The following is a 26,875-nucleotide window of genomic DNA, read 5'->3' as shown; positions in this document are numbered from 1 at the left end:
TGTGTATATATCCCTTTGGGCAGTATAAACATTTAACTTATTCTTACAATTCATGAGCACAAAAAGCTTTCCATTTACTCATGTCTTCTTCAATTTCTTTCATCAATGTTTAGTATTCCAAGTATGGATCTGTTAATACATCATATTACATTGATTGACTTTCATATGTTGAACCACCCTTCCATACCAGTTATAAATCCACTTGGTGATGGTGTATAATAATTTTAAGGTGCTGTTGAATTCTGTTTGCTAGTATTTTGTGTTGCAACTATGTTCCTCGGTAATGTTGGTTTTGTTTTCTTGTGTTTTTTTTTTTTAATTTTTGTCTAGTTTTTGATATTGGGCTATTGATGGAGTCATGAAATGAGTTTGCAATGCACCCTTTCTTCAATCTTTTCTAAGAGTTTTAGTATTAGTTCTTAAATATTTGGTAGAATTCTCCAGTGAAGTCATTTGTCCTGAGATTTTTTTCTCTTGGGAGAATTTTGATTACTGATTTAATTTACCTACTAAATATAGGTCTGTTCCATTTTTATATCTCTTCATAATTCAGTCTAGGCAAGTAGTATATTTCTAAGAATTATTCATTTCTTCTAGGTTAATAAAGACTGCTATTGACCCCCCCCGCCCCAGTGAACTTTTCAATTTTAGTTTTCCCATTCTCCACCTCCAACATTTTTGTTTGTTTCTTCATTTTTACATTTTCTATCTGTCAATATTTTTATTTTGTTCATGCATTATTTTGTTGAGCTGATTGAACATTTTTCTCAGTGATTTTGAATTTTTGGTCAGATAATTCACATACCTCCATTTTTTTAGTCTATTTCCAGTTATTTCCTTTGTTTTGTTTATTGCACCATATTTCCCTATTTCTGCTTTTGCTTTTGTAACTTTGTGTTGGTATTGACACATTTGAAAAAAAAAAAAAAAAAAAAAAAGCTTCTTCAGCAAGGCTTTAGTGACTGTCTTCTTACTGGGAAAAATCTTCACCAATTGGCCCAGCTAGAGATTCTTGGGGCTTCTCAAACTTCTCTGTGGATTTCTTCTCTGGATTGGAGTACTTAATTCCCAACAAGAAAGTTTTTCCAGTTTCTCTTTTCAAGAGTCTGTAATTTCTTACTCTCAATGGAGCAGATTTTCTGCAGCAGCAAGCTACTTGATTCTCTTGTTCTCAGTAGTTTCTAGACATCAAGATTATGCTGCATCCCACCAGTGCTCAGCCACAAGTGAAACAGAAACCGGTCTGTTAAGCAGCATCTAGAAAAGTTGGGATGCTGGATGTATGCTACAACTCTTTCCCCTCGAAAGGAACAACTGGCATGCCTTTTCCATGCTGAGCCAAGGGGAGGAACAATGATAGTCCAAACCTTTGCCTTTATTTTCGTCAGTTTCCAGCTTGGTTTCTTTCACTTTATTGCTTATGTTCAGGCAAGACAGAAATCAGTTCCTTAGGCAGCCTCCAGAAAATTCTGCACATTGGATGCATGTTTCAGTCTTCTCTTTCCCTCCTTAGGGAGAAGGGAAGATCTGGGAATTTTCTTTCAATTGCTCCCTGCTAAGCTTAGGGAGGGACACTGATGATGAGAGGGTGGCATGAATTTTCTTTGCAGTTCAGTGCACCTGGTTGCATGTGTACCTTGGATGCCAGATTCTCTTAGCTGTTTCCTGCATATACCACAAAGGAATTGGTCTGTGTCCTTTTCAATCAGTGTCTCCATGGGGAGAGGGCCTAACGTTTCCTGGTTTACCATTAATTTAACATTATCCCTCTTTCTGTTGACTTTATTATTCCATAATGGAAGTCACATTGCTTACCTGAGGTTTTACCTAAGAAGAAAGGTATTCTCAACAAAATGGAAACTTTGAAATGAATAGAAATAGAAACAAAAAAGAGAGAAGTGTAGGTTCAAATAGTAGAGTGAAAAATCATGTAGGTTTCTATTCTCACACTGTATCAAGCAAATCTTAAACCACTTTACTCATAACAAAGTTAAAAACAAAGTGTGTTCCGGACCTCCCCTGGTGGCGCAGCGGTTGAGCGCTGGCCTGTAAGGCTGCCTGCAGCCTCTGCAGCGCCAGTTTGTTCCCTGGCCACGGGCGAGGGCCCCACACACAAAAAAAAAAACAAAAAAAAAAAGTGTGTTCCTTTTCTAATACAGGATCAACAAATATTCAAGTAAATACCAAAGACTTTCAATTCTGACTTTTTTAAAAATCTCAGTTACAAATTAACAATTTGTAATCATATTTAACATTCAAGTCTTGCCCATATGTTACAATAAGAACAGCTTCCATTTGCATTCAATAAATGTTTGATAAATGAGTGAATGAGTTCACCCTCTTTTAGAATACAGAGTAAAAAATAAACTTCTTTCTGATTAAACTTTATTATGAACTCTAAGATACCCATAACTAGGTGACATGGCTAATCCATTGGCAAATTGGAACTAAAATTAAATATTCACTGATAGAGACTTTGCCTAATTTTGGACATAAAGCCACACTATATTTCATGCTTAAATCTGTACCTAAAAATTATGTCTTTGTTTAGCACACCAGGCTTTAGCAAATAGTAACTTTTCTATACATTCTATCAATAATCTATTAGAAAATTTGATAGGAAAAATGATCGTAGTCTAAGTTGCAATAAAAAAAAGTTTCATAATATAAGACATGTCATATAAATATCTAAATAGTCCTTAGGCACATAAATGCTAGAGTCAAGCTGCCAGGGTGTGAATCCTGGCTCCATCACCAGTAGGTGTGTGATCCAGGACATCTTTTTAAATGTACCCTATTTCCTCATGTGTTAAACATGTTGGATACTAATAATAACTATCTCACAGAGTCGTTGAATGGATTAAAAGAGTGAATATGTGAAAATTAATTGAAGAGGAGCCTAACAAATTGTAAGTGCTGTTGTTGGGTTAGTTTATCATTATCATTGCTGCTATTGCATGAAGAAATTCACAAAATGCAATAAAGGATAAATCTTGTAATGGATGGAAATAGAAGAAAATACCGTATTTCAGGATAAAGTCAAATTTACATTATCTAAGATAAAATTTAATTTTATATAGTAAAAGGAAATAGAAAAAATATTCTCGAATGTAATATTTCAAATGAATCTAATATTTTAAAAACTTAAACTAAATTAACCTGTAAATTTGATGCAATTTCAATCAAAATTCCAATTTGGTTTTACAGAAATGGACAAGTTGATTAATAAGTTAATTTGGAAGAGAATATGACAGACACAGCTGAAAATTAAAAAAATAAAAAATATTAATAAAGATAATGCTTTAACATTTTAAGACATACTATAAAGCTATTTTAATTAAAATGATTCTGTATGAATTCAAGAAAAGACAAACATTAACATGAAAGAATAGAGAACAAAGAAGCATTATATATAGGAATATATATATATATAATGTGAAATAAAGGGCATATAAAATAATCAGTGAAAAGACAGAATTTTTAACAGCTTGTATTGGAAATGGCTATCAGTAGGGAGAAAGTAAAGCAGGCAGTTGTCTCACACAGAAAAAGTCACACTTTAACAGAAATGTACATTTTTGACGGATTCAAGAGCTACACATTAAAATTCACCAAGAAAAATATTCATACATTCTATACAGAACACAAAATGAAGAAGCTATTAGGAATATTATTGTCTTTTACTACATTAATAAAGATTTAAAATAATAGTACAGTAACAAAATAAAAAAAACAGGTAAAATAATAGGATAAATTATTTGACATATAGGATTCAAATTATTAATATCTACACTGTTAGGTTACAAAAACATCAATTTAAAGAAATGAACTACAAATATAAAATATATATCTGATCAATGAAATGATGTCCAACCTCACCATTAAACAGAGAAATGTCAAGTTTTGCTATTTTTGCCTATGAGATTACATAAAATTCAAACATTGTAATATTCTATTTAGTTGGCAATGTCCAATGTTGCCACTGAGAGAACTATACATCCCCTCCCCAAATTAAAACTTTTAAGAAGTTTGTAGGGAAGCTTAATAATAATATATGAAATAAAACTCTAGAATACTACACACATACCCAAAACTTTCCTCACAAAAATTATTTGAGGTAGGTACTAAATTATACATCTTTTAAATATGGAAACTGAGACACAGAGAGGCCAAGTTACTTGTGGAAGGCTAAAGATTTTCAATCCAGGTCCTCTACTCCCGAGTTTTGAGCGCATTTGAAACCATGCCCACCCATAAATTAAATAAAAATTTTAATGCTTAAACTTTACAGAGATAGTTAAATAAATAGGCAAATAAAAACATAGTTATACACACAAAGAATGGATGTAATTGGCCTCAAAGGGTATATATTAAAGTATTAATAATATTTAGCTATAGGATAAAAGTAGAGGAGAATATGTATTTTTATACAATATATTTCCATATTGTTTGAAGATATATAGCAAGCATGCATTCACCTAATACTTGTGCAACTAAAAATAACTGATCTAAAATAACCATCTAATCATTATTCACGTATATATGAATAGTCATTTATTCAATTTACTATCTATAAGATGTTGGTGGCTATATGTGGAAAATTATTGATTATGACAATAGCTAGAAGTTGAGAATTGATGATATCATCTATTTCAAATGGCTTATTGGTCAATGAATGAAGCCATATTCAAATTTAATCTGGCAGGCTAATACTGCTTGACTGTACAATATAAAATACATTAGAGCATAGCCATATATCCATTTTGATCTTATATCATGTTCACAGCTTCGATATCTGTATTACTAAATAGTTCATCTCCCTTTCCAATATTTGTAGTTTCCTTTTCATTTTCTGTAAATGGGTGACTAGCTTCTATAAGATGAAATCAGTGTAGAACAGTCCAAAATCTTGGCAAGCCAAGTCCCAGGTTATTAAGTAGTTATTTTATTCAAATTGACTTCTGGCCATGTCACCAAGAGCAACCCCAGGCATCTGAAGGCCTGGGACCTGGAACAGACCCACTTCTAACCTGAATCCCACCTCACTGTGCTCAAAGCAATGCAGAGGGGCAACCTGAGAAAATAATTACTTACCATTCAAATGTCTTATGGCAAAAGGGTGCCCCTGCTGGAATACAAGGGGAGGTTCTGATGTCTGTTTTCTTGGATAATTACATTGTCTGAAAGTAATACAGAAATGGTTTTTGATACAAACATCAGAAAACAACCAAGATTCTTTATGATACAATGTGATATGAAATGATTTTATGTAGATAAAAATTTAAGGCTAGTAAAATTCTAAAGCTTGATTGCTCATGGCATAATATTTCAAGCCTCCAATCATTCCATTTTAAAATACCTCAAGTTTACAATGATGAATCTGAAAAGCACTAACAAATCCTACTCATTCAACTCTAGTTCTTGAAATGGCATCTGCCTTTGAGCTATAAAAATAACAGATGATTTTTTGATAGCTTATCAGTTAACAGACTGCTTAGTTAGGGTAGCACATTTTTATGCTAATGTCAGCAGAAGCAGGAGAGGGAAAGAGGGAAGTGAAAACACAGAGCACCACAGTGGAGAGAGAGATTTAGAGTCTTATTATGACTAAAAAATTAGGGAGTTTCTTCTTCAGACTTCTTCCATAAGGTAAGGTGAGACTTAAGTGACTTGGAATTGTTCAAAATCAAAAAATAAATCATAAGGTAGGTGAGAGAAAAAATAAAAAATGATTTGTCTAAATCCTATACCATATGCCTTATACTGGGCACAAAATAATGAAGAAACTTCATGGATTAGAATTCTGTTGAAGTGCCAGTGATGTCGGAGATTTTTTTTTTTTTAAATGTCAGTATGACATTGTAGTTTTAATGTTAGGATTGCAGTATTAATTCCAGGAATTCAAACCTTGTCAATTGAGAAATACCACTGAAGTCTTAATCTTTTGTGTTCATATTGACTAAAGGAAAATGGAAATAGGATTAATATTAAATTTTCTAAACAATTTATAATAAACCATGCCCAATAGAATCTTAGATTGGAAGAAACCTAAAGTTCCATTGGTATAACAATTATCCAGAGTCTAAATTCTCATTTTCAATAGCACAACAATAAAGTAACATGTATTGGTAATACTACATTTAAATATTATGCTTAAGTATTTGTTGTGTTGGAGAGACTACTAGATTTCAATCAGCTGGGAAATTAAAGAGTTGCAATGGGAGTGGTGCTTTTACTTGAATCATAGAAACTTCACCAGATAGATAAAGAAATGAAAGAAAGGGTAATAGCAAAAGAAAGGTAAAGGCTAAGAATTTCAAAAGTTCATTCAGAGAACTTTGAGTACTCCCACAGAAGACCACAGATTGTATTGGGGGTTGGTAAAGTTAACCTGGACTGAAGATTGAAGATTCTGTATATCAAGCCAATGGATGAGCCAAGATTGAGTCAAGTGAACAAACAGATTTAATTTATGTTCAGAATAGATCGTTTTGACAGTTTTGAAGGATAAATTGAAGATGGTTATGGTGAAGTGAGATTTCATGCAGGAAGGAATGACATATTAGGACTATTTCTATTTGCTAACAGTCTAAATAAAATATAATAAGGGGCTAAACTTAGTCAGAAAAGGAAATTGATGTGACGTATTTAGCAGGTAATTTCCAAGTTCAGAGGCAGAAAGAGTTCAGGGTTCCTGCTGAGCTTCTGGAGCAAATGACTAAACAGTTGTATATCACTGGTCATGAGGACAAAGAGAAGCTTTGAGAGGAAAATGATGGGTTTGAGGGGACCTGTTTTGTCCAGGTTTGTCAGATGTTAGAAAATGGGTCTTGAGTGTTCTGGATCAGGGAAAAGTTTGAAGATTTTCATTTCTCCACATGAGTTGCATGTAGGAATTAAGTCTTACTGGAAATAATTATAGTGACCTTTTCCTCGCTCTAAGTTTAGGTGGCACATAGCTGCATGATTCTTTATATATAGGAGATAAACTAATTTATTATATAGAATGCGGAATTTGAACTATAGGATGTCATTCTTTCTGTGCACCCAAGTTGAGATAGGATGAGTTCATTCAGAGAGAAGAAAGAGTTAAGAGGAATAGCCTTCTGTATTTAAGAGTCACAGAAAGAAAATTCCACAAAAGACCTAAAACAGTCTCCCATAGTGATTCGGCATGATACTTGAAATTTGAATTTCCAAAATAGATTTGTGAAAGAAAACAAAAAAAGTTTCAAGAAAAAAAAAAATCAAAGTCATCAAAGACTCAAGTGTATGGAAGAGAGGTCATGACAGTCACATTTCTGGATTATCCATTGAAACAGTGTTGTAACAGGAGGAAATTTTGCTTCTTAGATTCAGGTACTAGAAAGTCATCAATAACATAAAGAAGACCTATCAAGTGGTTAATTAAAAAATAGATGTGAATAATTTGAAATGAAATGGAAAATATAGACATTTTGGTTCAAATGTAGGGAAATTTTTCTTCAGTGGCAATTTTGTGTGTGAAATTTGAGTCAGGTCTGCAATCTCTCACCACCAGCAAGTTTGCCTCCAAGTGATGTTATGCTTCAGAGATAGTTCCATTTTGTAGTAGGCTCTGACATGAAAGATGATCTTGTTTACAGAGAGCCAAATTGTTCTCAAATAGTTTCACTTTGTCACATACCTACCCCCTGAGTGTCATGTGAAGATGTGCTGAGACTTCTGAGGAACATCGTTTTAAATACCCAGTGATAGATGTAATCTCCGGGTCCCTGTGAGCCACTGACTCTGCAGGTGGTTCGCCAACCAGCCACTTGTCTAGTGGTGTGGTTTCCCTTCATTCAGTGTTCTCCTACACCTACCTAATCTTGCTCCACATTTTTTAGAAAGTGCCCTTTGAGGTTTGCACATTATCACAAATGAGTGATGTTTTTTCTTCACCCTTTTTTGAATTTATGGTGAAAGTAAAATTACTATAACTCAGGAAAAGAAAACTTTAATTCTTAAGAGCAGTCCTTAAATGATCCTTCATGGATAATTGCAATACTGACCACATGTTATATCCTCTGTTAATATCTTATCTGCATAATGTAATTTAATTCTCAAAATAATACCATGCTGTACATACTATCCAACCAATGGGAGACTGGGGCAGCAATAAGTATTTTGTCCAACATTATACAGTAGTAAGTGACAGGTCTGGAATTTTATTATTTTTGTTTTATTTTGTAAAATATTTCTTTTTTAAAAAAAAGATTTATTTATGCATACAAAAACTGGGGTACAGGCCAGAGGTGCTGGGGGGTGAGAGGATTCACCAGGAACAGAATGGGGAACAGAACAGGCAAGGATTGACTGAAATACACTGCTGAGAGAAGCAGTGGGCAAGTCAAGAGAGGTCTGCTCTGCCATCTGGGTAAGCTCCCTGGCCAGGTATCAAACTCATTCTGCAGTGGCTGTGGATAGATTCATAGTGTTATGTCTTAACCCCTTACATCACCAGGGAGGCCCCCAGGTCTGGAATTTTAATCCAGGCCCACCTGACTTCACCCAGTATCTTCTTCATAATACATGAGGAAACTGAGACCCAGAAGGTGTTTTATTCAGTTTCTAGCTAACCTGCAGTAAAGGATGGAAACCCATGGTCTCTAATTAATGGTCCAGTACTGTATTCTACCTACTGCTTCTGACAGGGGTCCCCAGAAGGTTATAAGGCAAGTGTTAATAAGGGGTCATGGTTTTGTGGTTCTATAAAGTTTGTTGAGTTTGTGTTTAGAAACAGACAGGTTTAATAGTACTCATGAGAATAAGGAAAATTAAAATACTACTCAATATCTGACAAAATATTTGCAGACCTCTGGTGCTTTATTAAGCTGACAAAATTGAGTGAAGTGGATTTAGCCAGTGTTTTATAAATCCCACAAATGAAATCTCCTTATAAAAATCCTCTCACAAAGGTTTAACATCTCTCTTGTGTTGGAATGTATGACTTTCAAATAGGTCTGCCAGTGGCATAGAAGAAATTATAAATGTTGTAGCAGCAATGAGAACATTTCCTAGATATCCGAGTCCTTATTTGGTGGTAGGGAGGGATGGGAGAAAAACAGGAGCTGCCAATAGCAGAATCTTAATAAATTCCCACATGTTTTTCTAAACCTTTTCTCATTGTAGCTTCCACCCCCTTCTCACCAGTCTCTATTGGTAGCTATAAAACATTCCCAGACTCTAGAAGAGTGCCTGACCCATCATAAATATTCACTAAATATTTATTGAGTGATACATGTTGGTGTGTGGCTATTGATATTAAAAAAGAAAGAAAAAGTTGCTCTTCTCAAAGTTTCTTTCTAGAAAAGTGCAATAAAACATTCTATATTTTTCAGGCTAAGCATCATGTGGGTGATTCTAGATATTGGCATGAGGAATTGTTCCTGACAAATAAGTGAGTTAAGAAAAGAATATAATGTATTAATGTGACTTATGTTGCTGTCCCTTACAAAGAAGGATGCATGATACTATGAGGTCTGGAAAAAAGGCGTGGGGGGTGGGGGGACAGGGACAGAGAGAAGGATTGAGGGAAAACCTTGCATTGAACTTCAATTCAACTCCTTGAATTGAAATATAGCTTATTTTTCCCCCAGTTTTTAAGATTCATCAATAAGTGGGAGGTGATTTTTGATCTGTGACTGAGTAATAATCCGCAAAAGTTTGTGCTTCAGGTTGTGAGTCTTAAGTCATATGGTGTTTTTTCTTCCTTTCAACAAAACTATATACATGAATCCTGATAAAAATGGGAACTATGTCCGCCTCTTCCTCTGCATGTTATTGGCTCTCTCTCTGTACACTTTCTACTATGGCTTCAATTATTTAAGTTTATGGGGTTTTGTAGTAAACTGTTACAGACTCCTGCATAAATATGGAAGATCAGGGCTCTCTTCCCAAGGAAAGTAAAGCCTATATGGAAACCACTTTGAAAAAAGTTTCTGTACAACGTAAAAAAGGCCCAGTGATGGGGGAAGTGCTAAATCTAAACTAAGAGTAGAGAAGGAAACAGTCATACAAATTGATCAAAATTGTTTCAAAGTTAGATTTTTGAAGTGTACTAAAATCATTAATGTCAAAGATGTTTACTGCTACTACCTTACTGACAGAATAAAAGATGAGATTTTTAACTAATGATAGAAATGTGATAATTATCCTGTAAGATGACAGCAGAAATACAATTGCATTTCATTATTTGGACCAAGTTAAACCTCTTCCATAAAATTATAGAATTTAACCCCTGTCTAATTACAGGGGTAAATTGAAACTTTTCTAATGCATAAGATTCTGAAGATAGGCCATTTGGATTTATGAATCAGGTTTTTAAAATTTTATAACAGAATTTATCATGCACCTAATTTAAGCCAGCTGAGGGATGCAAGTACTCCAAGGCTTACATATTGTCTAGTATTAACAAGTCCTATGCAATCACATACATTCAACAGATTCCAGGACAATTCTAAATGTGTCTACTTCCCCTGAAATAAGTATATTTATGTGTATTATCTTACAGACATGGGAAGAATAGCCTAATCTTTATTGTACTGAGTCAGATTTCTGAATTTAATTTTGAAATATGTTGGTGTATTGAAGGTAAATATACAAAAAGAAAAATATATTAAGGTAGACAAACAGTATGTCTACAGACATAAGACCTTTGAAGACAATTGGGCTACTTATGTATTAATGATTGTAAGATAATACATTTTAATTTGAATAGCTCTATAGCTTAAGCTTTGCATTTTCAAATCAAGGGATTTGTATAGTATCATAATATAATATCATCTACTATAATAAAAATGTGGCTCCCTTAGTTTGAAAAGTTCATCAAGTATAAACAAATTTAGATGTATGGTGAACATTTCATGCATAGCAGATATACACCTTTAACTACTGGGGGTTCTCTTCTATGTTCTTATCAGTAAAAGCCACCGTCTGAAAAAATGCAACCAGTTATACAGTGGAGTGAATGTGGCTCTTAAATGGAGTGTGTTACTCCTTCCCACTCTACTGAATGAACTGTTAAAAGACCAAGAAGGCTGTCATAGAGATATCACAGGAAATAAAGAACTTCAAGCCAAGGGTGTGTCCAATGGGGTTGGCATGGAATGACAGACCGCCCTCCCCACATGGAAAATCTCGTCACCCATCTGAGATATCACATAACGGTGGCAGCGCTCCAGAGACAGAATGAGCTCCACCTGTTTGCAATGTGTTTAGCTATTAATATTTATGTAGTAATTCAAGGGAGTAAAAAATGACAAAATGAACCAAGTTATATCACTGTTGGTGCTTTCAACCAAGATTTCTCAAAAAAAAAAAAGTAACAGCATGAATCTGTCCTTCGCTGTAGGAAGAAATCGTGTGACATCCTTACGATGCCAAGGAGTGTTGAAGAGAAGGCAGTAGCCTTGTCTTTGGCATGCCCCAAATGCTTACTCTACCATGACTTAATAAGAGAATTTTACTATTTGTAGTTGTGTTTCTGACTCATGCAAAAGCCATATAAATCAGAAAAAATATGTTCTCAGAGTTCTGCTAATATTAGCGAGTCATAACATTAAACTCAGAAGAGACAGAAATAGAACAAATTTCTCATATGAAACAAAAGAAATCAGAAAAATGGTTGTCTTTTATCAATGTACCAAGGATATTTTGTATTAGGTCCTGGCCACTGTCATTCACAGAAGCCAAAAATAGGTGAACAATCATCCCTGAAGATCACTTCCTTGATGCTTATGACCTTGTGATCCACTGTTTTGGCTAAATTGTCTTTGAAGTTTTTTGGGTTATTGTTTTTCTGGACTATACTCCACCTTAAGAAATGAACTTAAATGTCATGGTAAAATGACATATTCTACTGTAATGTCTTCTTTTGAAGACTGATCTTGCAATGTGTGGCATAATGGCAAGATGCAAAAGTGGACCAAGTATATTTAACCTCCACTTCTGCTTCTGAGCAGTAAGGCTGGTATGATGAAGTAGTTCTTAGTATTGGGGTCAGACTATGGGAATTGTAATGACAAATCAAAATTAGCTACTTGACTATAATTTTTTGAACTTTTTGAATCAGATTAAACAGACATACAAAGAAGATGGCACTGCATTGAGATAGAAAGTGGGGTGATGGAGCTGCAAACCAAAGAATGCCTCAGACCCCAGAAATTGGAAGAAGCAAGGAGTGGATTTTCCCCTAGAGGCTCTGGCTGGAGTGCAGCTCGGCCAACACCTTGATTTTTCTTCTGACCTCCAGAACTGAGAAGGGTAAGTTTCTGTTGTTTTAAGTCACCAAGTCAGTGGCAATTTGGTAGCGCAGTCACAAGTATTAATCTGCTGGGTTCTATTTCACATTTTATTGAGCAGCTACTAATTGTGAGAACTGAGAAAGGATGATAGGTATTTGAAGATGAATTTCATCATCAATTCGGTAAGAACATATGAAGCACTTGAATATACTTCAGCTACTGAAAGATTTACTAACTTTTTACTGTAGACATGTAAGCATTATATGTTCTTTCCCAGATGATAGTAATTAGTTTTCCATACTTTCTGTTCTTATTATAATATTGCAGATCTTTTCAGTGACCTCTCTTCTCCAAACCCTCTACCATTTGGGTACTACCTGTCTCTGTCTTCATTTATTATAAAACTCCTTTTCCCATTATACCCACTTCATCTTCCTGAACTACTTTCAGTTCCTCCAATATACCATCCACTGTCTCATCACAGAGTCTGTCCATTTACTATCTCTGAAAACACTCTTATTTCCTCCCTGACTTTGAGGCTATTTAACATTCCCACACACTATGCTTCCATGGAAACCCTATACATCCTCTACCATTATCTTCATTATTACTTACTATATTAGCGGTCCAATATGTTTTCCCCAATTGACCACAAGGTCAGTGAAGACAGTGTGTTCATATTATTCATCATTGCTTCCTTATCACCTGCCATTATGAGTACACGGTTCACAAATTGTTAAATAAATATGTGTTGGTAACTGAATGATAAAATGACTGAATGGATGAACATTATTCCTTGCAGACTGAAATACCATCTTACATGTTTATTCGCTTTTCAAAATATGATTCATTTAAGTCAACATGATTTCGTTTCAACCCTAGGCACATAGAGTAGACCCTGAAAAATATTTCACTGTTGCAAAAAGACTCACCCAGATTTCAATTTCCTTCACTTCCATCACCTATATTTACTAAATTGGGTTTGTGATCTAAGACAAGTATATAGATAACCTCTGCTAATCTGTTCCCCCGCCCCAACCAGGGAGGGAATTCAATTATGATTCCACAAGAAATGAGATATGTTCAAAAGTTACAAACACCTAAGACTTATCTCCACTTGTTTTAGACAACATGCCTAGTTACTCACATGACACTCCTGTGCCCTGCATTTTATATGTTAGCCCGTTGTTGGAGTTGACGCCAATTTGATAGTGATCAAAATTTGTTCTCATCAATTGCCAACTCTTTGGACCTTCTGGAATTAGTTAGTGACCATAATTCATTTCTGGTGGAAAAGGCTGTATGCAACAGCCAGCTGTCTTAGCAGGAAGGAAAATGATTTGCTTTTTCAAATTGGCTTTAAAAAATGTATATTCTGCCAGACGGCCTCTGGGCATGTGTATGAAACATCGAAAACAGATACAACAATACACATGAAAGAGAAATAAATTCCCAAAGCAGGCTCCCCTAGAAGTAGCCAAGTGAGCTCTACTGATGGAACTGAATGAGCCTTCGAAACGTTACTCTTCTCAGCTATAAATGGCTTTCCTCTTTGAAAATATGGAGGAGGGGTAAGTATACACTGACCCGCTCTATGAATTAAGATTAAAAAACAGTGCCACACCTTTCTCAAAGGCTTTCTTATTTTAAGTGTCCTCTCTATTTTAGAAAAATATTGCACCACAGAAATACTATCACATATTTTCAGGAATCAACGAAAAGCAAAAATCAGCAGCTCTCTTAAAATTTAGAGATGCTTATTAAGTTAACATTTAACTGCAGTGACTCCTTTAAAATGTCTTTAACTTGCCATCTTTTTAATACAAATATATTCTTATACTCTGTTCAGAGGGGAATCTAGAATCCATATTTAATGTTCTGATTAATGATCATAAACAATGCTTCTAAGAGGTTTTTTTTTTTTTTTTACCTGTGTATAATCAAGTCATCTAGTTACCAGTAACTGCAAATGTCACAGATTTCAATGGTCTCTTTGGGACTTTTAATCTGTTTGCTTTTATAAAGAAGGTGATTTTATTTTTACATTAAGGAGGCATTAACATCATTAAATGGGCTCCCACTTTATGATAACTGCAAATGTCACATTGATCCAGAAAGATAAGAAAATGTGCTCATCTTTGGAACAAATATCCAAGGCATGAGCAGGCAACCCACACTATTTGCATTAAAAAACAAATTGTATAAATGCAGAAGATTGATGTACCATCTGTTCATGTCCTTCACTTTTCTGGCTCTTCTGTGTCGAGATATTTTTATGGAATAGTTACGTTTATTATTTTGAAAATGAGCCACAGGTTAAAGAAGTTTACGATCGGTAATATAACTCGCAGCTACTGGTTTAGTGGATTCCAGGTACTAAAGCATACATTATGTACACTTCGTACTATTCAATGCCTCTCTCTGTCACTTATGTGGTCTGATGTTCACACCAAGATAAAATGTATACAAAGCTAGACAGGATATTTAGGACCAAATTCAAAATATCTCACTAAGATGCCTCTTGGCAAAGAGAAGGAAAAAAGTCCTTTAAAAAATTAATGACTTCAAAGCCACTGGCAATAGGCATTAACTTGTTCTGTCACTCCCAAGGAAAACAAAGGAGTAAAACAGAGTAAATAAATAGCTCTTTGAGGGAAAGTATATTGGATTTTGAAAAATCTTCTAAGGCAAAACTTTCTTCTTTCAGTTTGTCATACCAAAATCACTAGCATATCTGCTAACATGAAATTTCATTTTCCTTCTGCCCCTCTTTAATCGCTAACACCAACAATATTTACTTCCATTTTGAAGTTGAAAATGTACTTGTTATCAGAGTTATCTGCAATAAAATGTAAAGTTCCATTGCGAGTATACTATGTTTTTGTTGACTGGACAACATAAGAAAGAAAAAAAGGTGGGGTGGGGGGCTGGTAATTGTGCTGGAGGAGGCAATGCTACAATAATCGCCCTCTGCTGGTAACTGCCTTACACACCAGAGGCCAGATTTTTTTTCTACCGTAGATTTCCAAATTGCAAAAGTTACCTCTTTTTGCTATGAAAAGTCTACATTTTGTGATTTACATGGCTAAGTACCATTTATTACACACGCATTTTGCATATGAATATTTATTAAAATTGATGGCCCTTCAAAGTCTGACTTTATGCTTTTGTCATTCTTGGTTTCTGATTAAAAAAGGAATGACCAAAATTTAAAAACTGGAAGGATATTTTCTGATTTCTGAAAAATTTTGAAACATTTTTGGCATAAAAATCAAAAGCTGTGATGAATTTTGTAACATAAACTCTCCCCATGTATTCCAAAGGATACCTGATTTTGTACATTCCTAACCACAAAGGAGGTTACCATTGTTGGAAAGCATAGATAACGATAGCAATAATACAGGTTTCTATTTCATTCCCTTCTCACTAAACCTATGAGGGAGCCATTGGAATAACTAACCATACCATCAATAAGAAACTTCTTTTAAGAAATTTAATTTTAGCATCTGCAATTTTGTTATCTTTTTCCCAAAAATTCCGATCTTTTTTGTAAGTGATACGATGGACTACATAAAAAAAAACAAAACTCACCTGTTTATAAACTTGGTCATGTCACTTGGCATGTCTGGGATCAGAGGAGATTATGCATCCATGAAGGTCCTCTGTAATTCACCTAGAATCAGAACATGTATTTAAATGAGGGTAGAGGGCTCAAAAAGATAGCATTACAAAGAATTAAAAAAATACACAGACTAGAAAGAAGTGCTGGCAGAGTTTACGAGAAGAAGAAGAAAAAGAAGGGGGAAATGTGTGAACATAGAAAAAGGCACTACAGAATATTTTAGAATACCTAAAATAGCAAAGGTATAAGTTTTCTTGATAATCAAATTGGAAAATAATTACAACCATTTTACATAGTCAAATACATATTAAAGAAAGAGAAAGGAAACTAGACACCTGACTTTTTTAATGTTAAAATTAAATCATTCTCTTAATCCTCATTTTCCTCAACTTCAGCTTTTTCTTAGAGTTGTTTTCATTTAACCCTAGACAATAAATTGGTCCACCCAATGACTTCCAGACAACAAGGATAAAGCTGACGATCAAGTTGGAAATGTGATATGGAAAACATTAGTAAAATAGAGACTTTGCTCATTATAGAACATAAGTGACCTTCATATTGTATATAGAAGAATAAAATGTTGTAATACAATCTGCCATAGCATTTTATAAAGGTCAGAGAAAATGCCTATAAATCCATATTTACTCATGAAAGGAATAGAATTCACTCTGAGAAGAAGTAATGGTTAAAACATTTTCTAATTGCTAATATTGGAAACATGCAGAAAAGTATATACACACATATATACATATTTTTCTCATTTTGAAAGTCTAAAGGAATATTTTCATTTGAAACCATACATTGATCAATGAAAAAGACTGAAATTGCCTATTGTAGCACATTCTTCCTTATCTGCTTGCACAATTCCAAAACAAAAATTCATGTTGCTTCTTTTTCTGACAGGAACATTTTTTATTAAATAATTACAAATGCATTCCATCTTGGTGAAATCCACAGTGTCTAGTTCTGGTTCCTCATGTCCCCATGAGAAGGCACACACACAGGACCTTGGGGACCTAGAATATAAAATGGATCTCAACACACTTTTCTGAATATACAATAATCTTTTGCCTCACCATCCTCCAAATTACAGTTGTGAATTTTTATTTTATGTAAAGAACACTAAAATTTCAGTTTATTGAACTTACATCCTGTTCTCTCTTTATTTCTTTCAGAGGTAGTATTTGGCTCTTTTCTCTCATGTTTTATTTAAAAATAATAGTATACAGCTGCAAAATATAGCAAGTATCCAGTACACAATTGAATGTTATATCTTCTTTAGTTAACTACTCTGTTTTGATGTGTAGTATCTTAAATCACCTACATTTCTTTAAAAACAATTTTAAAGATCTGTCTGTTCTATAAGACATAGAATAGGTAGCATTAGTTTATTGTATTTGTAGTATAATTCAATGTACATTTTTCTTTTTTACACTATTTTCAAAGAGTGAATTACTGGGGACTTTTAGAACTTGTTTTTCTTGATTGGAAGGAGGAACTCATCAGAATGTAGTCAGTATTTGCATTGTGAATCCTAAGGTTACTTGAATAATCGTGGATGATTATTGAAAGCTGATATAAAACATAGTTTAACTGTTGTAGAACTGTTGTGTTAAGTCTCTACTTAGCAAAAGAAAAGATGCCTTTGAGTTCCTTAGCAAGCTCTTCCATTAAAACAATGTCTTTCAATTGTTTTTTCAGATACCTGTTACTGTAATGTAGCTAGATTTTATCAGCTTAAAAGTTACAAAAGGTTGTTACAATATGTGTTCAGGAAAATAAAAGTCAACAACTCTTTCTGTTTACCCTGTCCTTTCCTGGATATTAGCTTAAGCTTTGTTGAGCTAATGCCAAAATCTGACTTTCCTTTTGTAAAAAAATACTCTTAAGAGAAACTATTTATTTTAGCCAAGATAGATGACATGATACTTACTTTTACATATTAAAATCAGAAACATTTATGTTATTTTAAGAGTGTAAAACTTAGATATTAAAATCATTCCCAAACTTTTTCTGTGTTGTTTATGCAATGGACCAAGTTTATGCATTTGATTTTTTAGAGGGAGGAAATGTGGGGAAGCAAATGAATCGGCATAACTTTAAGAAAACACTAAAAATAAGTAATTTTGATCTCAGTACATCTTTTTAAATGCGTGTATCAGATCGTAGTAAATTTGTCATTTTTCTCATCAGTCACCTTGCATACACGTGGACTGCAGGCAGTTCGGTGAAAGAGACGATGGCAAGCTGTCTACCGCACTCATTACGGGTTCACTCCCCGTCTAAGACAGTTCATTCTGATGTGAAATGCCTTAGAAAAATAAACTCTCAAGACAGAACAAAGACCTGTGGTTTGGGGAAAGAGTGACACCCCACTCAATGCTCAGCAATTGGTTTCACATTCACAACGTAAAACCCTTCTACATCAAAGGTCTGTGTGCCAGGTCCTGTTCACACTGCTCAAATACCTTTCTCCAACAACTAAGGGAAATCATTCATATTAATTGACATCTAAAATAGAGGCACCAGAAATTCACACAGTGACTACAAAATAAATGTGTGTGGAGATAGTGTGGCAAGTCAGCCAACTGCCCTTTCCAGTTAAAGGGTCATAAATAGTTCCTGTGGGTAAAAAAAAAATTAGCTAAATTGATTGATTTAGCCTCATGTACAACAAAATAAGTACCAGCAAGGTTAATAAATACATATATACACATACATTAAATAAAATATGTATTAAATAATGTGTATATATATATTGTTTCCTTTCTTAGGGCAGTAAGTTATGATGCAAGAATATTTTAAAATATTTCATTTTCAGTCCTTTCATGTGAATTTTAAGTAGATCAAACCAAAACACAAAATTAAAGCCTTAAAGCATGCATGTTTTTCCATATGTGTGTGATATAGCAAAGAAAACAGGTAGAGGGAAAAACATAGCTAGTAAAGTCAAAATTTCTCAGTAACATACATGCATATGAAAAATGTATACGCACATATATATGCACATGGTGCACCACATTTATGTAAATAAATAGGCATCATTTTTTCTCTTACATATATCTTATAAATGGGGTCATATTATTTTAATTACTAAAATATAAAAGCTAATACTTTACAATATGTATGTTTAATGGGATTTACAATAGTCATGAAGTGAAATATATTCTTTGAAAGAACAAGATCAATTCTTTGGGGGAAATAATTTTCAAGTTGGCATAAAATTGATTCCTAAATTTTTTTCCAATGATATCTATTGAAAAAAAAATGCTCAACTAATTATTGAACTTCTGTACTCTTAGAATAAAAACTTGCAATAACTATACTTGAGTTTAAGAAAAATAGAAATTTTGACTTTTATTGATTGAAAGAACTTTCAGAGAGCAGTCTCCTTTAATGCTGTACATAAAATATCTTTCTTCTATTTTGTGTTTGGCTTTGCTCTTTTTGCCCTGTCCCTCCACACTGCTACCCCACATAAAAACCTAGGTTAAGTTCCCATGCATTTCTCCTTTTGTAAGCCTGGGGTACCTCCTCCCTGTACTGATTAAGCACCAAAGTTATGCTCAGAGTTATATGGAATATAAAATTAGATATTGTCCCTGCCCAGTGGGCTCACAGTATCTCCAAATTTGCTGTAAAATATGTCTACATATTGTATAACAGATGCACTTCAAGTGCTAAATGTCTGGAGATAAATCTATTATTGACTTCATCCTCTCAACCTTTCCAATTTCCTTTATCATTTGTCAGCTCTCTTTATGTACATGCCCAGGCAGATTGGTAATTGCAGAGCATGTCCTCGATTTTTTAAGGAGTGCCACAGTCCAAATGAGCCATGACAGATTTTGATCCCTGGTATTAGGACACTAATGCCATTCTTGACCCCGATCCATGGCCATGTGTCTCTCTATGCATGTGGCAATAATATCCTCAAGTACATCCTAATATAAACTTTACATAGTGTCAGCTTTTCTTCTACCTTTTGGGAAAGCTCAGTTTTCTGTCCATTTTAAAATATTTTATACTTTTCTTCAAAAAGATTCTCTTTTCTTCTTGATTGGAGGGACAGCAATTGCAATGACAGTTAAAATACTGCAGATGACAAAGATGACTTTTTAACTATGTGCTTTAGAGCACACCTACAGTGTTGTTTTTTACATTTTTATCTTTACACTGGCATGTTTATAATTTGCAGTTCAGATGTGCATTAAGTACATATATTTGACCCACAAACAGAAGAATATTGCTCTCCTAATACTTCAGTGCTCTTGTACTTTACATAGATTAATTACTGAGGTATTGTTTTTACAGGGTCTAAGTAGAGATCTTAATTTTAAGAAAGCAGTTTTATATATTATAAATGTTAAAATCACATCATTCTTTCTCCTGCTAATTTCATGTCTATGGCTCAATAGTCACAGTTAAAAATTCAGATTTTAAAGTTGAAATGTGAGTTTTCATCCTAACTCAATACAACTTTTGTCATTTTTTTAATAAAAGTCGTTTCACTCCTCATCTTAAAAATAAAGCAAGAAAAAATGTAAAAATAAAATGTCCCCTTCCTCCCTCCCCTTTTTGTTTATTTCTGAGTCTTTTCTTCATTTCAAATGAGTTTTTAAACACATTTGGCAGTCAGTACCCCTAATCATTCAAAGAGTTGTGTGACAAGGGGGGAGCTGGCTAGATACCATCGGTTCTTTTAAAATGTATTAGTCTTTAACCACCTGTCTTCTTCCTTATAATTTAAAGAGAAAAAATATATATTTTGATGAGGAAATCAGCTTAATGATTCTATAATGGCGCTTTGGGATACATACTTTAGCATATCTCATAACTTAAGATGTTGTCAACATGATGGAAATGAGTTCATTTGTTTGAAGTTTTTCTTTTGGCAAAAATCATCTCTTTTACCACAATGGACCTACTTGGGGCAAATGAAATTGATTATCAAGAATGAATCTTTTCTATTGCTGTCTTTGTCTCTATAGCCCAAGGTAAAGCAGTGTGTTGGTTTCCATGTTAGCAGGCTGTGTCTGTCCCCAGAGTAAAGAGAATCTCATTGTTGCACTGTTGCCAATAACCTCTTCTATGTTCATTGACTTTCCACCTCATAAAATATGGTTTGGTCATTAACACACTAGTACCTGGTGATCTATTTTATATATCCTCAGTCTGATTATACCCTGTCATGTAAATACATGCTACATTCAATGACTTAATGGTTTTAACTGAAAGGATGTCAGTAGAAACTGGGGCCAATTCTTTAAAACAAGAAGAGCACGTATATTATGAAAGTAATTTGTAGCTTGCAATGACTTTAGTAAATCTTGATCAGGGTGATGTGAAACTATTTGACTTTAAAAATACAGTGTTTCTCGAGAAACAACATTTTATGTATTATTTTCCAGCATTTCATTAGAATTCTAAAATATCAAAATTGTTTTGGGGAGGAAGAACTAGGTTTCTTCTTCCAGAAATTTTTGACACCTTCACTAGAAGTAGGAGATAAGGGTTTTGATAATGGAGTCAGGATGGAAATCAGACTGTGTTATGTGTCAGGGGAGAAAGAGCTGGGCCCTCAGCGTTTCCTTGCCCGTGGTAATATTCACAGGCTGGAGAAAGAGGATGGGAAGCAGAGAAGGGAGATAATAAAACAACAGTGTGCAATTTGCTGATTTGGACCTATTACAAAGACAAAAGGAAGAAAATATAGATATTTTCTTAATATATTTATACTAATATTCATTAATAAACCAATGGTCTCATTCTGAAAAACTAACAGAAATTATAATGTGGCAATCAGATTTTATTCATTTAATAAATGTTTCTTAAGTGTCAACTAAGTACTGGGCATTATACTAAATCCTAGGGATGAAATGGAAAGTAAAAACCACACACAACCTGTTGTGTAGCTTACAGACTTGAGAATAAGACAGGTAATCATCAAACAGCAACACAACTGCAGGGCAGGTGACAAGCATCTGGCCTTGTTTGGGTAATCCTGAAAGAGTCTTGAGATTTGAAGATTAAGTTACCTTATCATTCTTTCCTTAAGAGGTAAAAATAATATGATAAAAATGACACATTAGTATCAAAACTTTAGTTTTGTGTTTATAAGTTTAGTAAAGGACACTAAATAAAGGTTTTATGTGTCTGAAGTTACTGTTAATTCATAACCTCATATGCTATTCAGATCTCACAATGGAATGCTCACAAGCAGTAGTTTTACTATATATCTATAAACTTCAGTTTTCAGTTTAAAATCTCAGATGTTTCCATTTGCATTTAGCTAAAAATTGGCAAGAATATTATCATCTCTGATCCAATTTTTTTAATGGAAAACTAATTTTGATTTATGGAGTGGCAAAAATATAAACATTTTAGATAAATCTTTTGCCAATTTCTAGATTAAAAAATGGTTTTAACTGTTAACTTTGGCCTTTTGAAGGATTATTTTTAACTGAACATGTCGATGTTTTTACCCTATAATGCTTTTCTATGTAAAATTACACAGTAATACCTTGTTCTGTGTCACAGGACAGAACCCTTTTGTGAGCCATTGGCACTTGTCTCCTCCACAGTGATAGTCACTGTCTAATGAAGCCAGAGTCTTCACATCATTACCATTTTGTCAGGCAAGTGTGTGATAGTTATTAGCACATTATGTTAAATATGGAAGCTCTTTTAAATTAAATTTAATACCTTATGTGGTCGCTTTTATAAAAAGAAACAAAGATACTAGGGAAAATATTCATGCTTGTCAGTGTTAGTGTTATGGTCTATTTGCTGATAATCTGGGAATAACTAGTTAAAGAGGTCTAGTAAAAAGGAAGCTTATGAGAAAAAAAATTCTGAGCACCAGCTTTATGGGAAATCAACTGAAAGGAAATTTAGAACATTGAAGCCTTCTGAAGTTTCCTCAGGAAGACTAATTTGATTGTTTCTAACTTTTTTCCTTTCCAGAAGTTACTTTGACTAATAGACAATAATACAGGAAAATTTTTATTAAAAAATAAATTAGATCCTATTGACTGACTTATCATTGTTCTTTGGTCTTCCCCTTTCAAAGCAATTATCCAAATTTATCATTATGGTCTTATTTGCTTTTTTCTTAACTATGTGTAAATACTTTAATAAACAATATAACAGCATAGCCTCTTTAGCTTTAGAAGTTAGTTTAATGAACCTGCTTTAAATGATTTTAGTTCTCAGCGCAGACAAGGATTAGTGACTTTGATTATTCTCAAGAATGATACATTTTGGATGTATTGCTCACATGAAATATGAGGGAAGATGTTTTTCAAGATCCTTTCTAAATTCTAGTTTTATATTTCACATTTCCAAAATGTGATACACACATGTACATATGCATACATATGTATGTACATATATACGTATAATACTGTATCATTTTTAACAAATTACAAATGTCTCACAATATGTGTATGCATGTATATGTACATACACATAATTTTTATCTGTTATATAGATCTGTTTAAAATTATGTATGTGCATCTCCATATATATATAATTTTTAACAAATTAGAAGTCAAATTTTTTTATTTAAAATTGCATTGAAATTATAATTTTTTGCCCCGACAATTTGCTAGCTTTATTGCAATGTCATTTATGTAAAATCAAATTTATCAATTTTAAGTGTAATTTTTATACCTTCTGACAAACTTATTTAGTCTTGTGAACATCACAGCAGTCAGATATAGAACATATTCTTCACCCCAGGTTCTTTGTGCTCTTTCTTCAATCAATTTCCTCCCTCTGCCTTCTATCACTGTTTTTTTTCAAAAAAATTTAACTATTGATATAATTGACATATGACATTATATGTTTCATGAGTACAACACAGTGATTCAGTATATGCATATATTGTAAAATAATGACCACACTAAGTCTAGCTAACATCTGTCTCCACACATTTACAAAATCTATGACTGTAGTTTTTCCTTCTCTAGAATTTTGATCTTTGTTTACTTTTATTTTTAACTGTCTATCTCCCTCAAAGCCTGTAAGGTCTCTGAGGTCAGGGGTTGAGATTGTTCTATATAGAAGTTTTGCAAATTAAGAGGAGCACTCAGACACATGAGTTTGGTGCAAATTACACTTCCCTGCAGCTAAGCTTGGAAGAAACAAGTACAGGAAAGAACATCAAGTTGGATGAGTGTGATTCTTGGATCTCTCTTAAATCCTTCATGAGACACATCCTGGTGACTATGCTAATTGTGCTAAATGAGATGAAGGTCCTGCCACATTGTTGTTCCACAAAACTGCTGCAAAGGCAATTGGCACCCTTGTGCTCCCTGCCATGCCACCCTGAAACACCAGCAAAATTGCTCCCTTTGCATTTAACCTCAAATGTTTGAATCTAAACTTCATATTTTGGTGTAACTTAATTCTGTGTTATGTTATGCACAAGTCAACTGATATCCATGAGCCTTCATACATGCAGAATGCACTGCCATCACCCAAGAATGGCCAGTCTATTGTCTATACACTGACTTATCTGCATCCTGACTTGGCCCAGGAGGTGCTGAACAAGGCCAGCCTGACCAAGATCACTCTCAACCTGTTTGAGTCATCTCTATCTATTCAGTGACCAGAGCAGTTGCTAGAATGGAGCAGTTATTCAATAAATAACTGTTCAGTCAGTCAAGGCAAAGTCTCAGTCAGTCAAGGCAAAGTCTCTGTTCATTTATCTGTAAAATATGCTTAAATCATGGTGCCCAACTCTTATGTGAAAATGTGCATAGGACACTGCGCATGATGCCCTGCACATGTTTAGTAAACAAAGACAAAGTACATATTGCTATGATTATTAGAATAGTCCTGCCAGTTAGATATCACCTGCCACTAATTATGCAGGTGATTCAAGAAGGATCTTTGCCACTTGTCCCATTTCTCCATTTTTCCTGGACTCAGGCATCTGAGCTAATTGAATCGCTGCATAGACATCACCCCACAAACATAGTTTTTATTTCTTAGTCACTGGATGACTGGTAAATGTATTGATTGGTCTAAGGTTTAGTGATTTTTACCAGTTTTAATGGAATCTACAAGTCAGTTTGCACTTACACAGTAACATATTTTATAGATTTTGACTGAGGGTAAAGCCTTTGATAAGCTACCACAAAGTGCACACATGTGTGTGCTTGTGTGTGTGCACATGAATGTGTGCATACTGCCAATGTAATTACCCCTGAGACTTTAGCATGGTGGGATTTTGTCTAATGGAGATTTCATATCCTTGTGGATTCATTATTTAAAGTTGAAAGTTCATAATGGAGACAATTCACTGGCTAGTAAGTGACCTGCTCTCTGTTCATGATTCTAATGCATGCATATTAAATGCTGCTGTGTTGTGATATGAGAACCAGAGAGCCACCTAATGAGGGACTCTGATATTTTAAAAGTTTACAACTAGAAAGAACATTAATGATCATCTAGTCCTACTCCCTAGTTATTTGAATGAAAGGTAAGTTGGGGTCCCCTTGAGAAAATAAGGGTGGGGATGGAAGCTCCAAGTTCCTTCCATTTCTCTCCCAATTCTGCCTCTGTGTAACTTTCTCTTGTCAACCGGTAGAGCACATGACTTCCCCAAAAATTGCAATATAATTTACTATCTACTTTTTAAATTAGAGAAGTTATTTTCTTTAGGGCCATTAAAAACAGTCAATTTATGTATCTCTGTCACATGCATTAGTATCCTCTTATTACTTGAATCTAAGCCTTTATTATCTATTAACTTTGTAGGATTCTCTACTCAAAGGACACAAAAACATCTAAGTTTATTGCAGCACCAATTACAATAGGTAAGATATAGAAACAACCCAATGCCCAAAAACAGATGACTGGATCAAGGTGTGGTATACATACACAATGGAATACTATTCAGCAGTCAAAAAAATAAACTCATGCCATTCACAGCAACATGGATAGAGCTGGAGATATTATGCTCAGTTAAATAAGCCAGAAGGAAAAAGAAAAATATTGGATGGTTTCACTTATAGAAGGAATGTAGGGGAACTAAATAAGGGAACAGGACAAAAAATAATTATAATAAATTTAAAAACAAAATTAACAGGGGGCCTCCCTGGTGGTGCAAAACATTAAGCATCAGCATTATGAAGCTATCCCCAGCCACTGGAGCACAAGTTTGAGTCCGGGCCGGGGAGGTGATCTACATGGTGCAGCAAACCTCTCCTGTCTTTCTTGCTGCTCCCCTCAGCAATGGATTTCAGTATATCTGCCTATTCTGCTTCCCACTCTGTCTCAGGTGAATCCTCTCACCCACCACCCTGCATCTCTGGCCTGCACCCCAGCTCTTGTATGCATAAATAAATAAATTTTTTAAAAAAATTAACAGGCTACTATTAATCAGAGACACTCTGCAGGGAAGGGGGAGGGAGAGGGATCAAAACAGGGAAGGGTATGTGTTCTTACACAAGGGACTATGGTGATGGTGCACGGGTGAATTGGTGCTGGGAATTTTGTGGGAACTACACCTGAGAGGAGAAAGCATACATTGTACAAAAAGGAAGAATCATATAAAATATATATATAATAAAATTTAAAATAAATAAACATTGTGGCATTCTGGAAAAAGAGAAACTAAACTTTTATGAGTAATTTTCTCACAAATATTCAAATGTAAGTTAAAAAAGTGGAAAACTTAAGGAGAAAAGACATCCAGGATTAAATACTGAATTTCCCTCAACCTATTCTCTGGTTTCTTTCGGACAATATTTATATGCCATAGTTACCGAAATTTAAAAAAAAAAAGTAAGACATCAAATTTGCAATAAATCAGTTGAGGTTTCCACTTATATTACATCTTTGACTAAACTATAGTTACTTTATTTTAGTGCCACGGGAGCAAGGATAATGCTGATTGATAACCAATTGATCTAGGCTCCTGTCAGTTTCTATAATTCACTTGAGAGCGCCTCTGGAACATCACTCTGGGCAATTC

General features: G+C 34.2%; 1 long non-coding RNA gene across 1 annotated transcript in view; it reads left to right on the top strand.

The window, feature by feature from the left end:
* LOC129146651 (uncharacterized) overlaps positions 1–22,515 on the top strand; it is a 118,320-nt gene extending 95,805 nt beyond the window's left edge. Inside the window, exons 3-4 of the long non-coding RNA XR_008553629.1 lie at positions 12,095–12,285; positions 22,429–22,515. This is a non-coding gene — a long non-coding RNA (uncharacterized LOC129146651). The remainder of the gene's footprint in view (positions 1–12,094; positions 12,286–22,428) is intronic.
* The last annotated feature ends 4,360 nt before the right edge of the window (positions 22,516–26,875 follow it).

Source organism: Talpa occidentalis, unplaced genomic scaffold (genome assembly GCF_014898055.3).
Source record: "Talpa occidentalis isolate TD23 unplaced genomic scaffold, MPIMG_talOcc4v2.1 talOcc4.3, whole genome shotgun sequence".
NCBI lineage: Eukaryota > Metazoa > Chordata > Mammalia > Eulipotyphla > Talpidae > Talpa > Talpa occidentalis.
The sequence above is the reverse complement of the archived record's forward strand: the minus strand, read 5'-3'. Positions and strand labels throughout refer to the sequence as shown.